At 47.7% G+C, this 17,122-nt stretch overlaps 1 protein-coding gene and 1 long non-coding RNA gene across 4 annotated transcripts in view; both read right to left on the bottom strand.

Moving 5' to 3' along the window:
* LOC139580384 (RNA binding protein fox-1 homolog 3-like) overlaps nt 1-17,122 on the bottom strand; it is a 995,419-nt gene that overhangs the window by 796,132 nt on the left and 182,165 nt on the right. The gene's annotated exons all lie outside the window — the stretch shown is intronic.
* Nucleotides 13,797-14,142, bottom strand: LOC139580199 (uncharacterized). Its single transcript, XR_011675991.1, has 2 exons — nt 14,034-14,142; nt 13,797-13,951 (listed from the first exon to the last, which is right to left on the bottom strand). It is a non-coding gene; the product is annotated as an uncharacterized lncRNA (long non-coding RNA).

Below are 17,122 nucleotides of genomic sequence, written 5' to 3'. Positions count from 1 at the left end.
GCCACCTTATATAGAGGACGCGTACCGGAGCCACCTTTTTTTTTTTTTTTTTTTTCACCTTTATTTAACCAGGTAGGCTAGTTGAGAACAAGTTCTCATTTGCAACTGCGACCTGGCCAAGATAAAGCATAGCAGTGTGAACAGACAACACAGAGTTACACATGGAGTAAACAATAAACAAGTCAATAACATGGTAGAAAAAAAAGAGAATCTATATACAATGTGTGCAAAAGGCATGAGGTAGGCAATAAATCGAATAATTACAATTTAGCAGATTAACACTGGAGTGATAAATCATCAGATGATCATGTGCAAGAAGAGATACTGGTGTGCAAAAGAGCAGAAAAGTAAATAAATAAAAGCAGTATGGGGGGTGAGGTAGGTAAATTGGGTGGGTAGTTTACAGATGGACTATGTACAGCTGCAGCGATCGGTTAGCTGCTCGGATAGCAGATTTTTAAAGTTGTTGAGGGAGATAAAAGTCTCCAACTTCAGAGATTTTTGCAATTCGTTCCAGTCGCAGGCAGCAGAGAACTGGAAGGAAAGGCGTCCAAATGAGGTTTTGGCTTTAGGGATGATCAGTGAGATACACCTGCTGGAGCGCGTGTTGCGGGTGGGTGTAGCCATCGTGACCAGTGAACTGAGATAAGGCGGCACTTTACCTAGCATAGCCTTGTAGATGACCTGGAGCCAGTGGGTCTGACGACGGACATGTAGCGAGGGCCAGCCGACTAGGGCATACAGGTCGCAGTGGTGGGTCGTATAAGGTGCTTTAGTAACAAAACGAATGGCACTGTGATAAACTGCATCCAGTTTGCTGAGTAGAGTATTGGAAGCTATTTTGTAGATGACATCGCCGAAGTCGAGGATCGGTAGGATAGTCAGTTTTACTAGGGTAAGTTTGGCGGCGTGAGTGAAGGAGGCTATGTTGCGGAATAGAAAGCCGATTCTTGCTTTGATTTTGGATTGGAGATGTTTGATATGAGTCTGGAAGGAGAGTTTGCAGTCTAGCCAGACACCTAGGTACTTATAGATGTCCACATATTCTAGGTCGGAACCGTCCAGGGTGGTGATGCTAGTCGGGCGTGCGGGTGCAGGCAGCGAACGGTTGAAAAGCATGCATTTGGTTTTACTAGCGTTTAAGAGCAGTTGGAGGCCACGGAAGGAGTGTTGTATGGCATTGAAGCTCGTTTGGAGGTTAGATAGCACAGTGTCCAAGGAAGGGCCGGAAGTATATAGAATGGTGTCGTCTGCGTAGAGGTGGATCAGGGAATCGCCCGCAGCAAGAGCAACATCATTGATGTATACAGAGAAAAGAGTCGGCCCGAGAATTGAACCCTGTGGTACCCCCATAGAGACTGCCAGAGGACCGGACAACATGCCCTCCGATTTGACACACTGAACTCTGTCTGCAAAGTAGTTGGTGAACCAGGCAAGGCAGTCATTAGAAAAACCGAGGCTACTGAGTCTGCCGATAAGAATATGGTGATTGACAGAGTCGAAAGCCTTGGCCAGGTCGATGAAGACGGCTGCACAGTAATGTCTTTTATCGATGGCGGTTATGATATCGTTTAGTACCTTGAGCGTGGCTGAGGTGCACCCATGACCGGCTCGGAAACCGGATTGCACAGCGGAGAAGGTACGGTGGGATTCGAGATGGTCAGTGATCTGTTTGTTGACTTGGCTTTCGAGGACCTTAGATAGGCAGGGCAGGATGGATATAGGTCTGTAACAGTTTGGGTCCAGGGTGTCTCCCCCTTTGAAGAGGGGGATGACCGCGGCAGCTTTCCAATCCTTGGGGATCTCAGATGATACGAAGGAGAGGTTGAACAGGCTGGTGATAGGGGGTGCGACAATGGCGGCGGACAGTTTCAGAAATAGGGGGTCCAGATTGTCAAGCCCAGCTGATTTGTATGGGTCCAGGTTTTCCAGCTCTTTCAGAACATCTGCTATCTGGATTTGGGTAAAGGAGAAGCTGGGGAGGCTTGGGCGAGTAGCAGCGGGGGGGGCGGGGCTGTTGGCTAAGGTTGGAGTCGCCAGGAGGAAGGCATGGCCAGCCATTGAGAAATGCTTGTTGAAGTCTTCGATTATCACGGATTTATCGGTGGTGACCGTGTTACCTAGCCTCAGTGCAGTGGGCAGCTGGGAGGAGGTGCTCTTGTTCTCCATGGACTTTACAGTATCCCAGAACTTTTTGGAGTTAGAGCTACAGGATGCAAATTTCTGCTTGAAAAAGCTGGCCTTTGCTTTCCTGACTGACTGCGTGTATTGGTTCCTGACTTCCCTGAACAGTTGCATATCGCGGGGGCTCTTCGATGCTATTGCAGTTCGCCACAGGATGTTTTTGTGCTGGTCGAGGGCAGTCAGGTCTGGAGTGAACCAAGGGCTATATCTGTTCTTGGTTCTGCATTTTTTGAACGGAGCATGCTTGTCTAATATGGTGAGGAAGTAACATTTAAAGAATGACCAGGCATCCTCAACTGACGGGATGAGGTCAATATCCTTCCAGGGTACCCGGGCCAGGTCGATTAGAAAGGCCTGCTCGCAGAAGTGTTTTAGGGAGCGTTTGACAGTGATGAGGGGTGGTCGTTTGACCGCGGACCCGTGGCGGATACAGGCAATGAGGCAGTGATCGCTGAGATCTTGATTGAAGACAGCAGAGGTGTATTTGGAGGGCAGGTTGGTCAGGATAATGTCTATTAGGGTGCCCATGTTTACGGATTTAGGGTTGTACCTGGTGGGTTCCTTGATGATTTGTGTGAGATTGAGGGCATCAAGCTTGGATTGTAGGACTGCCGGGGTGTTAAGCATATCCCAGTTTAGGTCACCTAACAGAACAAACTCTGAAGCTAGATGGGGAGCGATCAATTCACAGATGGTGTCCAGGGCACAGCTGGGAGCTGAGGGGGGTCGGTAGCAGGCGGCAACAGTGAGAGACTTATTTCTGGAGAGATTAATTTTTTAAATTAGAAGTTCGAACTGTTTGGGCATAGACCTGGAAAGTATGACAGAACTTTGCAGGCTATCTCTGCAGTAGATTGCAACGCCTCCCCCTTTGGCAGTTCTATCTTGACGGAAAGTGTTATAGTTGGGTATGGAAATCTCAGAATTTTTGGTGGCCTTCCTAAGCCAGGATTCGGACACGGCAAGGACATCAGGGTTGGCAGAGTGTGCTAAAGCGGTGAGTAAGGCAAACTTAGGGAGGAGGCTTCTGATGTTGACATGCATGAGGCCAAGGCTTTTTCGATCACAGAAGTCAACAAATGAGGGTGACTGGGGACATGCAGGGCCTGGGTTTACCTCCACATCACCCGAGGAACAGAGGAGTAGTAGGATGAGGGTGCGGCTAAAGGCTATCAAAACTGGTCGCCTAGAGCGTTGGGGACAAAGAATAAAAGGAGCAGATTTATGGGCGTGGTAGAATAGATTCTGGGCATAATGTGCAGACAGGGGTATGGTGGGGCGTGGGTACAGCGGAGGCAAGCCCAGGCACTGGGTGATGATAAGAGAGGTTGTATCTCTGGACATGCTGGTCTCAATGGGTGAGGTCACCGCATGTGTGGGGGGTGGGACCAAGGAGGTATCAGAGGTACGGAGAGTGGAACTACAGGGTCCATTGCAAACCAAAACAATGATAATGATAACTAGCCTGAACAACAGTATGCAAGGCATATTGATATTTGAGAGAGACATACAATAAGGCATAAAGTGATTGCAGGTCTTGATTGGGAGAGCTAGCTAAAACAACAGGTAAGATAACAGCAGCAATAACAGGGTGCTAGTCTAACACAGCAACAACAGGTAAAAATGGCGACGACTAGGCAGAGAGGGTCGGATTAACTACACACAGATCCTGAGTTAAAGCACAGAGCCGACAGATAAAACACAAATAAACAGAATGGAGTACCGTGAATTAATGGACAGTCAAGCATGCATCAGCTATGTAGCCAAGTGATCATAGTGTCCAGGGGGCAGCCGTAGATGGAGCAGGGAGGCCTCCACTAAGCTAGCACGCGGCGTTTAAAGTTAGTAGCCCGGGGGGTGGTCTGCTCAGACGGAGGGGGTCTGCTCAGACGTGGTCGTGTCGACAGAGAATCCAAGCCAGATGGCGATGGCGAAAGAGAGGTTGTGAATTGTAGAATTGTGTTTGCTAACTGGTGCTAGCTTCGTGGCAGTGGCGCTAGCTGCGCTAGCCGCAAGCTAGCTGTGAGGATCAGAAGCAGTGGCTCAGGGATTACGGCAGGAATCCGGCGTTGTTGTCGAGAGACAGTCCGATGCTGGTAAATTGGTGAGTAATATCCAGGCTAATAACAGGGCTGGTGTCTGTGCAGAAGGTAAAAGCTACTAGCAGCAGCAAAAAAATGGCTAAATTAGCTTGTAGCTGGTATTGTAGCCCAAGAATTCGCTGGTAGACCTCTTCAGCTAGCCGGCAGATGGGCCTAGCTCGAGGCTAGCTCAAGGCTAACTGGTGCTTGCTTCGGGACAGAGGTGTTAGCCAGTAGTAGCCACTCGGTTGCAGCTAGCTAGCTGTGATGATACGGTGTAATTGTCCAGAGCTTGCGTCAGGAATCCGGTGATGTGGTAGAGAAAAAGCAGTCCTATATGCTCTGGGTTGATATCGCGCTTGCAGACTGGCAGGTATTGGCCCGGTATTGAAGCTGGCTGTGTCCGAGTTGAGGGTGAAGACCGCAGCAGTGGCTAACTGACTACTAGCTAGTAGCTAGTTATCTGGCTAGCTTCTGATTGGGGTTACGGTTCTAAAGTATAAAAAAATAGCAGGTCCGTACCACATTGGGTGAGGCGGAATGTAGGAATGTATATTCAGTTCCTAGATGGAAAGTGAAATTAAAATATATACGAAATGTATACGAAAAATACGAAGTCTATTTACACAGGACAGGACAAAACAAAGACTCGTCCGACTGCTACGCCATCTTGGATTCCTTGTATAGAGGACGCGTACCGGAGCCACCTTGTATAGAGGACGAGTACCGGAGCCACCTTATATAGAGTACGCTTACCGGAGCCACCTTAAATAGAGGACGATTACCGGAGCCACCTTATATAGAGTACGCTTACCGGAGCCACCTTAAATAGAGGACGAGTACCGGAGCCACCTTGTATAGAGGACGCGTACCGGAGCCACCTTATATAGAGGACGCGTACCGGAGCCACCTTATATAGAGGACGAGTACCGGAGCCACCTTATATAGAGGACGAGTACCGGAGCCAACTTATATAGAGGACGCGTACCGGAGCCACCTTATATAGAGGACGCGTACCGGAGCCACCTTATATAGAGGACGAGTACCGGAGCCACCTTATATAGAGTACGCTTACCGGAGCCACCTTATATAGAGGACGCGTACCGGAGCCACCTTATATAGAGGACGAGTACCGGAGCCACCTTATATAGAGTACGCTTACCGGAGCCACCTTGTATAGAGGACGCGTACCGGAGCCACCTTATATAGAAGACGGTACCGGAGCCACCTTATATAGAGGACGCGTACCGGAGCCACCTTATATAGAGTACGCTTACCGGAGCCACCTTAAATAGAGGACGAGTACCGGAGCCACCTTATATAGAGGACGCGTACCGGAGCCACCTTATATAGAGGACGCGTACCGGAGCCACCTTATATAGAGTACGCTTACCGGAGCCACCTTAAATAGAGGACGAGTACCGGAGCCACCTTGTATAGAGGACGCGTACCGGAGCCACCTTATATAGAAGACGGTACCGGAGCCACCTTAAATAGAGGACGAGTACCGGAGCCACCTTATATAGAGGACGCGTACCGGAGCCACCTTATATAGAGTACGGGTACCGGAGCCACCTTATATAGAGGACTTGTACCGGATTCACCTTATATAGAGGACGCGTACCGGAGCCACCTTATATAGAGGACGCGTACCGGAGCCACCTTATATAGAAGACGGTACCGGAGCCACCTTGTATAGAGGACTCGTACCGGAGCCACCTTATATAGAGGACTCGTACCGGAGCCACCTTATATAGAGGATGAGTACCGGAGCCACCTTGTATAGAGGACGAGTACCGGAGCCACCTTATATAGAGGACGAGTACCGGAGCCACCTTATATAGAGTACGAGTACCGGAGCCACCTTATATAGAGGACGCGTACCGGAGCCACCTTATATAGAGTACGCTTACCGGAGCCACCTTAAATAGAGGACGAGTACCGGAGCCACCTTATATAGAGGACGCGTACCGGAGCCACCTTATATAGAGGACGGGTACCGGAGCCACCTTATATAGAGGACGCGTACCGGATTCACCTTATATAGAGGACGAGTACCGGAGCCACCTTATATAGAAGACGGTACCGGAGCCACCTTGTATATAGGACTCGTACCGGAGCCACCTTATATAGAGGACTCGTACCGGAGCCACCTTATATAGAGGATGAGTACCGGAGCCACCTTGTATAGAGGACGAGTACCGGAGCCACCTTATATAGAGGACGAGTACCGGAGCCACCTTATATAGAGGACGAGTACCGGAGCCACCTTATATAGAGGACGAGTACCGGAGCCACCTTATATAGAGGACGCGTACCGGAGCCACCTTATATAGAGGACGCGTACCGGAGCCACCTTATATAGAAGACGGTACCGGAGCCACCTTGTATAGAGGACTCGTACCGGAGCCACCTTATATAGAGGGCTCGTACCGGAGCCACCTTATATAGAGGACTCGTACCGGAGCCACCTTATATAGAGGATGAGTACCGGAGCCACCTTGTATAGAGGACGAGTACCGGAGCCACCTTATATAGAGGACGAGTACCGGAGCCACCTTGTATAGAGGACGCGTACCGGAGCCACCTTATATAGAGGACGAGTACCGGAGCCACCTTATATAAAGGACGAGTACCGGAGCCACCTTGTATAGCGGACGAGTACCGGAGCCACCTTGTATAGAGGACGAGTACCGGAGCCACCTTATATAGAGGACGCGTACCGGAGCCACCTTATATAGAGGACGAGTACCGGAGCAACCTTATATAGAGGACGAGTACCGGAACCACCTTGTATAGAGGACGCGTACCGGAGCCACCTTATATAGAGGACGAGTACCGGAGCCACCTTATATAGAGGACGAGTACCGGAGCCACCTTATATAGAGGACGAGTACCGGAGCCACCTTGTATAGAGGACGAGTACCGGAGCCACCTTATATAGAGGACGCGTACCGGAGCCACATTATATAGAGGACGAGTACCGGAGCCACCTTATATAGAGGACGCGTACCGGAGCCACATTATATAGAGGACGGTACCGGAGCCACCGTATATAGAGGACGCGTACCGGATTCACCTTATATAGAGGACGAGTACCGGAGCCACCTTATATAGAGGACGCGTACCGGAGCCACCTTATATAGAGGACGCGTACCGGAGCAACCTTATATAGAGGACGAGTACCGGAACCACCTTGTATAGAGGACGCGTACCGGAGCCACCTTATATAGAGGACGAGTACCGGAGCAACCTTATATAGAGGACGAGTACCGGAACCACCTTGTATAGAGGACGCGTACCGGAGCCACCTTATATAGAGGACGCGTACCGGAGCCACCTTAAATAGAGGACGAGTACCGGATTCACCTTATATAGAGGACGAGTACCGGAGCCACCTTATATAGAGGACGCGTACCGGAGCCACCTTATATAGAGGACGAGTACCGGAGCCACCTTATATAGAGGACGGGTACCGGAGCCACCTTGGCAGTGGTGGAAAAAGTACTCAACAGTTATACTTTAGTAGAGGTAAAGTCACTTTAATAGAAAATGACTCAAGTAAAAGTAAAAGTCACCCAGGGAAACATCACTTGAATAAAAGTCTGTAAGTATCTAGTTTTTCAATGTACTTAATTAAGTACAGTGGTGGAAAAAGTACTCAATTGTCATTCTTGAGAAAAAGTTCAAAGTAAACGCTATACATCAAACACCTTATATTAAGCAAACCAGAAGACACAATTTTCTACATCATTTACAAATGTGTTATTTGTGTTTAGTGAGTCCGCCAAATCAGAGGCAGTAGGGATGATAACACGTTATATTAATAGGTGCATGAATTGGACCATCATGCTGCACTGCATGAACACTCGAAATGTAACATTTTGGTGAAAGGAAAAATATGGAAAATGTATGGGAGTAAAAAGTACATATTAGGACAACATATAATTCTAGTAAATAGTGGACTAGGGGAACAAACTCCAGACATTAGTGGACTAGGGAACAGACTCCAGACATTAGTGGACTAGGGGAACAGACTGCAGACATTAGTGGACTAGGGGAACAGACTCCAGACATTAGTGGACTAGGGGAACAGACTCCAGACATTAGTGGACTATGGGAACAGACTCCAGACATTAGTGGACTAGGGGAACAGACTCCAGACATTAGTGGACTAGGGGAACAGACTCCAGACATTAGTGGACTAGGGGAACAGACTCCAGACATTAGTGGACTAGGGGAACAGACTCCACACATTAGTGGACTAGGTGAACAGACTCCAGATATTAGTGGACTAGTGGAACAGACTCCAGATATTAGTGGACTAGGGGAACAGACTCCAGACATTAGTGGACTATGGGAACAGACTCCAGACATTAGTGGACTAGGGGAACAGACTCCATACATTAGTGGACTAGGGGAACAGACTCCAGACATTAGTGGACTAGGGGAACAGACTCCAGACATTAGTGGACTAGGTTGAACAGACTCCAGACATTAGTGGACTAGGGGAACAGACTCCAGACATTAGTGGACTAGGGGAACAGACTCCAGACATTAGTGAACTAGGGGAACAGACTCCAGACATTAGTGGACTAGGTTGAACAGACTCCAGACATTAGTGGACTAGGGGAACAGACTCCAGCCATTAGTGGACTAGGGGAACAGACTCCAGACATTAGTGGACTATGGGAACAGACTCCAGACATTAGTGGACTAGGGGAACAGACTCCAGACATTAGTGGACTAGGGGAACAGACTCCAGACATTAGTGGACTAGGGGAACAGACTCCACACATTAGTGGACTAGGGGAACAGACTCCAGATATTAGTGGACTAGTGGAACAGACTCCAGATATTAGTGGACTAGGGGAACAGACTCCAGACATTAGTGGACTATGGGAACAGACTCCAGACATTAGTGGACTAGGGGAACAGACTCCATACATTAGTGGACTAGGGGAACAGACTCCATACATTAGTGGACTAGGGGAACAGACTCCAGACATTAGTGGACTAGGTTGAACAGACTCCAGACATTAGTGGACTAGGGGAACAGACTCCAGACATTAGTGGACTAGGGGAACAGACTCCAGACATTAGTGAACTAGGGGAACAGACTCCAGACATTAGTGGACTAGGGGAACAGACTCCAGACATTAGTGGACTAGGGAAACAGACTCCAGACATTAGTGGACTAGGTGAACAGACTGCAGACATTAGTGGACTAGGGGAACAGACTCCAGACATTAGTGGACTAGGTGAACAGACTGTGTTGGAAGAAGGAACAAAGCAGAGAGAGAGAGAGAAATAATAAACATAGTTCCCACCAAACCAGAGGCACCATCCCTCCATCTTATCTTTCTATAAATATCCCTCACTTCTCATTTGGTGGACACTTGCTTTTGAGGGAGACAGGGATGGATGGAGGGAGGGAAAGGAAGGAGGGTGTGCATGTCAGCTGGCTGGCAGGCAGGCATGCAGACTCTTTCCCCTCTCTCTCTCTCTCTCTCTCTCTCTCTCTCTCTCTCTCTCTCTCTCTCTCTCTCTCTCTCTCACTCTCGCTCTCGCTCTCTCTCTCTCTCTCTCTCTCGCTCTCTCTCTCTCTCCCTGTCTCTCTCCTTTCTCATCTCTATCTCTCTCTCTCTCTATATATATATATATAATATCATGTATTATCACGATACTTATTTCTCACAATTATATATGTTTTGCGATTGTCAAGATTCTCACAAGACTATATGTATTGTGATTCTCACGATACGACATGTATTTTGATTCTCACTATTGTCACGATACTATATGAATTGCGATTTAATACTTAGATTTTATTGCGATTTGATGTTCCAAACATATTGCTCACTGTATGTCTGCTGCAGAGACAAGAGAGAGCAGGAGAAAACGGGTTTGATCAGTCAGGGAAATAAAGGTGCTGAAAACATGTTGGTTCACTATTTGAAAAGAAGATGGAGAACAAGATATAGGATACGTTTTAGGACAGGTACAGCCGACTAGCGCTAGTTAACGCTACCTACTGTAGCAAAAACACTCCATTTTCTTTTGAAATAGTGAGCCAACATGTTTCAATTCCCAGCCCTAGTGGAGGGGTGAAGGTACACAGACTGGACTGGTCTAGTGGAGGGGTGAAGGTACACAGACTGGACTGGTCTAGTGGAGGGGTGAAGGTACACAGACTGGACTGGTCTAGTGGAGGGGTGAAGGTACACAGACTGGACAGGTCTAGTGGAGGGGTGAAGGTCTGGTGGAGGGGTGAAGGTCTAGTGGAGGGGTGAAGGTCTAGTTTCACAGACTGGACTGGTCTAGTGGAGGGGTGAAGGTCTAGTGGGGGGGTGAAGGTCCAGTTTCACAGACTGGACTGGTCTAGTGGAGGGGTGAAGGTACACAGACTGGACTGGTCTAGTGGAGGGGTGAAGGTACACAGACTGGACTGGTCTAGTGGAGGGGTGAAGGTACACAGACTGGACTGGTCTAGTGGAGGGGTGAAGGTACACAGACTGGACAGGTCTAGTGGAGGGGTGAAGGTCTGGTGGAGGGGTGAAGGTCTAGTGGAGGGGTGAAGGTCTAGTTTCACAGACTGGACTGGTCTAGTGGAGGGGTGAAGGTCTAGTGGGGGGGTGAAGGTCCAGTTTCACAGACTGGACTGGTCTAGTGGAGGGGTGAAGGTTTAGTGAAGGGATGAAGGTCTAGTTTCACAGACTGGACTGGTCTAGTGGAGGGGTGAAGGTCTAGTGGGGGGGTGAAGGTCCAGTTTCACAGACTGGACTGGTCTAGTGGAGGGGTGAAGGTTTAGTGAAGGGGTGAAGGTCTAGTTTCACAGACTGGACTGGTCACACACACACACACACACACACACACACACACACACACACACACACACACACACACACACACACACACACACACACACACACACACACACCCGCACCATCTCCCCCCTCATTCACACACATCCACGGCGGGCCACGCAGCCTGTCCATCGCTATCCCTGCGTGGCCAACCCGGGCTGTCAGACACAGAGTGCCAGAATATTTATCAGCTGGGAGAACAGCTTGTCCCCGTTGCTGCTGACATGCCTACCCAAGGAGAGAAACGCACAGCTACACTAACAAGGAGGGGGGACATCTCTCCATCCTTCTCCTTCTCTCTCACTTTTCTGTCATTCCGTTTTTCCATCTCTCTGTCTTGCTATACCGTTCTCTTTCTCCCTTCCCATTTCCTCAGTGCTGTAAAAGTACTTAAGCGAAAATACTTTAAAGTACTTTTAAGTAGTTTTTTGAGGGGCAGCTGTACTTTACTTTATTATTACTACATTATTACTACATTCCGAAAGAAAATTATGTACTTTTTACTCCATACATTTTCTCTGTCACCCAAAAGTACTCGTTACAGTTTGAATGCTTAGCAGGACATAAAAACTGTGCAATTCACGCACTTATCAAGAGAACATCCCTGGTCATCTGACTGACTCTGATATGGAGGACTCACACATGCTTCGTTTGTAAATGATGTCTGCGTGTTGGAGTGTCTCCCTGGATATCTGTAAATGATGTCTGAGTGTTGGAATGTGTCCCTGGCTGTCTGTAAATGATGTCTGAGTGTTGGAATGTGTCCCTGGCTATCTGTAAATGATGTCTGAGTGTTGGAATGTGCCCCTGGCTATCTGTAAATGATGTCTGAGTGTTGGAGTGCGACCCTGGCTATCTGTAAATGATGTCTGAGTTTTGGAATGTGCCCCTGGCTATCTGTAAATGATGTCTGAGTGTTGGAATGTGCCCCTGGCTATCTGTAAATGATGTCTGAGTGTTGGAGTGTGACCCTGGCTATCTGTAAATGATGTCTGAGTGTTGGAATGTGCCCCTGGCTATCTGTAAATGATGTCTGAGTGTTGGAATGTGCCCCTGGCTATCTGCAAATTATGTCTGAGTGTTGGAGTGTGACCCTGGCTATCTTTAATGATGTCTGAGTGTTGGAATGTGTCCCTGGCTATCTGTAAATGATGTCTGAGTGTTGGAGTGTTCCCCTGGCTATCTTTAATGATGTCTGAGTGTTGGAATGTGTCCCTGGCTATCTGTAAATGATGTCTGAGTGTTGGAGTGTGACCCTGGCTATCTGTAAATGATGTCTGAGTGTTGGAATGTGCCCCTGGCTATCTGTAAATGATGTCTGAGTGTTGGAATGTGCCCCTGGCTATCTGTAAATGATGTCTGAGTGTTGGAATGTGCCCCTGGCTATCTGCAAATTATGTCTGAGTGTTGGAGTGTTCCCCTGGCTATCTGTAAATGATGTCTGAGTGTTGGAGTGTGCCCCTGGCTATCTGTAAATGATGTCTGAGTGTTGGAGTGTGACCCTGGCTATCTGTAAATGATGTCTGAGTGTTGGAGTGTGCCCCTGGCTATCTGTAAATGATGTCTGAGTGTTGGAGTGTGACCCTGGCTATCTGTAAATGATGTCTGAGTGTTGGAGTGTGACCCTGGCTATCTGTAAATTATGTCTGAGTGTTGGAGTGTGACCCTGGCTATCTGTAAATGATGTCTGAGTGTTGGAGTGTGACCCTGGCTATCCGTAAATGATGTCTGAGTGTTGGAATGTGCCCCTGGCTACCTGTAAATGATGTCTGAGTGTTGGAGTGTGCCCCTGGCTATCTGTAAATGATGTCTGAGTGTTGGAGTGTGACCCTGGCTACCTGTAAATGATGTCTGAGTGTTGGAGTGTGACCCTGGCTATCTGTAAATGATGTCTGAGTGTTGGAATGTGCCCCTGGCTATCTGTAAATGATGTCTGAGTGTTGGAATGTGCCCCTGGCTATCTGCAAATGATGTCTGAGTGTTGGAGTGTGACCCTGGCTATCTGTAAATGATGTCTGAGTGTTGGAGTGTGCCCCTGGCTATCTGTAAATGATGTCTGAGTGTTGGAGTGTTCCCCTGGCTATCTGTAAATGATGTCTGAGTGTTGGAGTGTGACCCTGGCTGTCTGTAAATGATGTCTGAGTGTTGGAATGTGCCCCTGGCTATCTGTAAATGATGTCTGAGTGTTGGAATGTGCCCCTGGCTATCTGTAAATGATGTCTGAGTGTTGGAATGTGCCCCTGGCTATCTGCAAATTATGTCTGAGTGTTGGAGTGTGACCCTGGCTATCTTTAATGATGTCTGAGTGTTGGAATGTGTCCCTGGCTATCTGTAAATGATGTCTGAGTGTTGGAGTGTTCCCCTGGCTATCTTTAATGATGTCTGAGTGTTGGAATGTGTCCCTGGCTATCTGTAAATGATGTCTGAGTGTTGGAGTGTGACCCTGGCTATCTGTAAATGATGTCTGAGTGTTGGAATGTGCCCCTGGCTATCTGTAAATGATGTCTGAGTGTTGGAATGTGCCCCTGGCTATCTGCAAATTATGTCTGAGTGTTGGAGTGTGACCCTGGCTATCTGTAAATGATGTCTGAGTGTTGGAGTGTGCCCCTGGCTATCTGTAAATGATGTCTGAGTGTTGGAGTGTGACCCTGGCTATCTGTAAATGATGTCTGAGTGTTGGAGTGTGCCCCTGGCTATCTGTAAATGATGTCTGAGTGTTGGAGTGTGACCCTGGCTATCTGTAAATGATGTCTGAGTGTTGGAGTGTGACCCTGGCTATCTGTAAATTATGTCTGAGTGTTGGAGTGTGACCCTGGCTATCTGTAAATGATGTCTGAGTGTTGGAGTGTGACCCTGGCTATCCGTAAATGATGTCTGAGTGTTGGAATGTGCCCCTGGCTACCTGTAAATGATGTCTGAGTGTTGGAGTGTGACCCTGGCTATCTGTAAATGATGTCTGAGTGTTGGAGTGTGACCCTGGCTACCTGTAAATGATGTCTGAGTGTTGGAGTGTGACCCTGGCTATCTGTAAATGATGTCTGAGTGTTGGAATGTGCCCCTGGCTATCTGTAAATGATGTCTGAGTGTTGGAATGTGCCCCTGGCTATCTGCAAATGATGTCTGAGTGTTGGAGTGTGACCCTGGCTATCTGTAAATGATGTCTGAGTGTTGGAGTGTGCCCCTGGCTATCTGTAAATGATGTCTGAGTGTTGGAGTGTTCCCCTGGCTATCTGTAAATGATGTCTGAGTGTTGGAGTGTGACCCTGGCTGTCTGTAAATGATGTCTGAGTGTTGGAATGTGCCCCTGGCTATCTGTAAATGATGTCTGAGTGTTGGAGTGTGACCCTGGCTATCTGTAAATGATGTCTGAGTGTTGGAATGTGCCCCTGGCTATCTGCAAATGATGTCTGAGTGTTGGAGTGTGACCTTGGCTATCTGTAAATGATGTCTGAGTGTTGGAGTGTTCCCCTGGCTATCTGTAAATGATGTCTGAGTGTTGGAGTGTGACCCTGGCTATCTGTAAATGATGTCTGAGTGTTGGAGTGTGACCCTGGCTATCTGCAAATGATGTCTGAGTGTTGGAGTGTGACCCTGGCTATCTGTAAATTATGTCTGAGTGTTGGAGTGTGCCCCTGGCTATCTGTAAATGATGTCTGAGTGTTGGAATGTGCCCCTGGCTATCTGCAAATGATGTCTGAGTGTTGGAGTGTGACCCTGGCTATCTGTAAATGATGTCTGAGTGTTGGATTGTGCCCCTGGCTATCTGTAAATGATGTCTGAGTGTTGGATTGTGCCCCTGGCTATCTGTAAATGATGTCTGAGTGTTGGAATGTGCCCCTGGCTATCTGTAAATGATGTCTGAGTGTTGGAATGTGCCCCTGGCTATCTGTAAATGATGTCTGAGTGTTGGAATGTGTCCCTGGCTGTCTGTAATGATGTCTGAGTGTTGGAGTGTGCACCTGGCTATCTGTAAATGATGTCTGAGTGTTGGAGTGTTGCCCCTGGCTATCTGTAAATGATGTCTGAGTGTTGGAGTGTGACCCTGGCTATCTGTAAATGATGTCTGAGTGTTGGAGTGTTGCCCCTGGCTATCTGTAAATGATGTCTGAGTGTTGGAGTGTGACCCTGACTATCTGTAAAATAAAAAACAAACAAGAAAATGGTGCCGTCTGGTTTGCTTAACATAAAGAATTTGAAATAATTTGTACTTTTACTTTTGATATTTAAGTATATTTGACCAATTACATTTACTTTAGATACTTAAGTATATTTAAAAACAAATACTTTTAGACTTTCACTTTTACTTGAGTCATTTTCTATTAAGGTATCTTTACTTTTACTCAAGTATGATGATTGGGTACTTTTTCCACCACTCCTTTTCCTTTACCTCATCTCTCTCTCTTTCTATATGAACATATGATTTTCCTTCTCCTTTTCTCTCTATCCTTCTACCTTTCTCTCTCTTCTTCCCTTTCTCTCTCATTCTCCCTTTCTCTCTCCTCTTCCCTTTCTCTCTCCTCTTCCCTTTCTCTCTCCTAACTTTCTCTCTCTTCTTTCCTTTCTCTCTCCTAATTTTCTTTCTCTGTCTCTCTTCTTCCCTTTCTCTCTCTTCTTCCCTTTCTCTCTCTTCTTCCCTTTCTCTCTCCTCTTCCCCTTCTCTCTCTTCTTCCCTTTCTCTCTCCTCTTCCCCTTCTCTCTCTTCTTCCCTCTCTCTGTCCTCTTCCCTTTCTCTCTCTTCTTCCCTTTCTCTCTCTTCTTCCCTTTCTCTCTCTTCTTCCCTTTCTCTCTCTTCTTCCCTTTCTCTCTCTTCTTCCCTTTCTCTCTCTTCTTCCCTTTCACTCTCCTCTTCCCTTTCTCTCTCCTCTTCCTGTTCTCTGTCTTCTTCCCTTTCTCTCCTCTTCCTGTTCTCTCTCTTCTTCCCTTTCTCTCTCCTAACTTTCTCTCTTCTTCCCTTTCACTCTCCTCTTCCCTTTCTCTCTCCTCTTCATGTTCTCTCTCTTCTTCCCTTTCTCTCTCCTCTTCCCTTTCTCTCTCTTCTTCCCTGTCTCTCTCCTAACGTTCTCTCTCTTCTTTCCTTTCTCTCTCATCTTCCCTTTCTGTCTCTTCTTCCCTTTCTCTCTCCTCTTCCCTTTCTCTCTCATCTTCCCTTTCTCTATCCTCTTCCTGTTCTCTCTCCTCTTCCCTTTCTCTCTCCTCTTCCTGTTCTCTCTCTTCTTCCCTTTCTCTCTCCTCTTCCCTTTCTCTCTCCTCTTCCCTTTCTCTCTCCTCTTCCTGTTCTCTCTCTTCTTACCTTTCTCTCTCCTCTTCCCTTTCTCTCTCCTCTTCCCTTTCTCTCTCCTCTTCCCTTTCTCTCTCCTCTTCCTGTTCTCTCTCTTCTTCCCTTTCTCTCTCCTCTTCCCTTTCTCTCTCCTCTTCCCTTTCTCTCTCCTCTTCCTGTTCTCTCTCTTCTTCCCTTTCTCTCTCCTCTTCCTGTTCTCTCTCTTCTTCCCTTTCTCTCTCCTCTTCCCTTTCTCTCTCCTCTTCCCTTTCTCTCTCCTCTTCCTGTTCTCTCTCCTCTTCCCTTTCTCTCTCCTCTTCCTGTTCTCTCTCCTCTTCCCTTTCTCTCTCCTCTTCCCTTTCTCTCTCCTCTTCCTGTTCTCTCTCTTCTTCCCTTTCTCTCTCCTCTTCCCTTTCTCTCTCCTCTTCCCTTTCTCTCTCCTCTTCCTGTTCTCTCTCTTCTTCCCTTTCTCTCTCCTCTTCCCTTTCTCTCTCTTCTTCCCTTTCTCTCTCCTCTTCCCTTTCTCTCTCCTCTTCCCTTTCTCTCTCTTCTTCCTGTTCTCTCTCCTCTTCCCTTTCTCTCTCCTCTTCCCTTTCTCTCTCCTCTTCCTGTTCTCTCTCTTCTTCCTGTTCTCTCTCCTCTTCACTTTCTCTCTCCTCTTCCCTTTCTCTCTCCTCTTCCTGTTCTCTCTATTCTTCCCTTTCTCTCTCCTCTTCCCTTTCTCTCTCCTCTTC

Source organism: Salvelinus alpinus, chromosome 7, assembly GCF_045679555.1.
Source record: "Salvelinus alpinus chromosome 7, SLU_Salpinus.1, whole genome shotgun sequence".
Lineage (NCBI taxonomy): Eukaryota > Metazoa > Chordata > Actinopteri > Salmoniformes > Salmonidae > Salvelinus > Salvelinus alpinus.
Note: the sequence above shows the minus strand (reverse complement) of the source record. Positions and strands in the feature narration are given on the sequence as shown.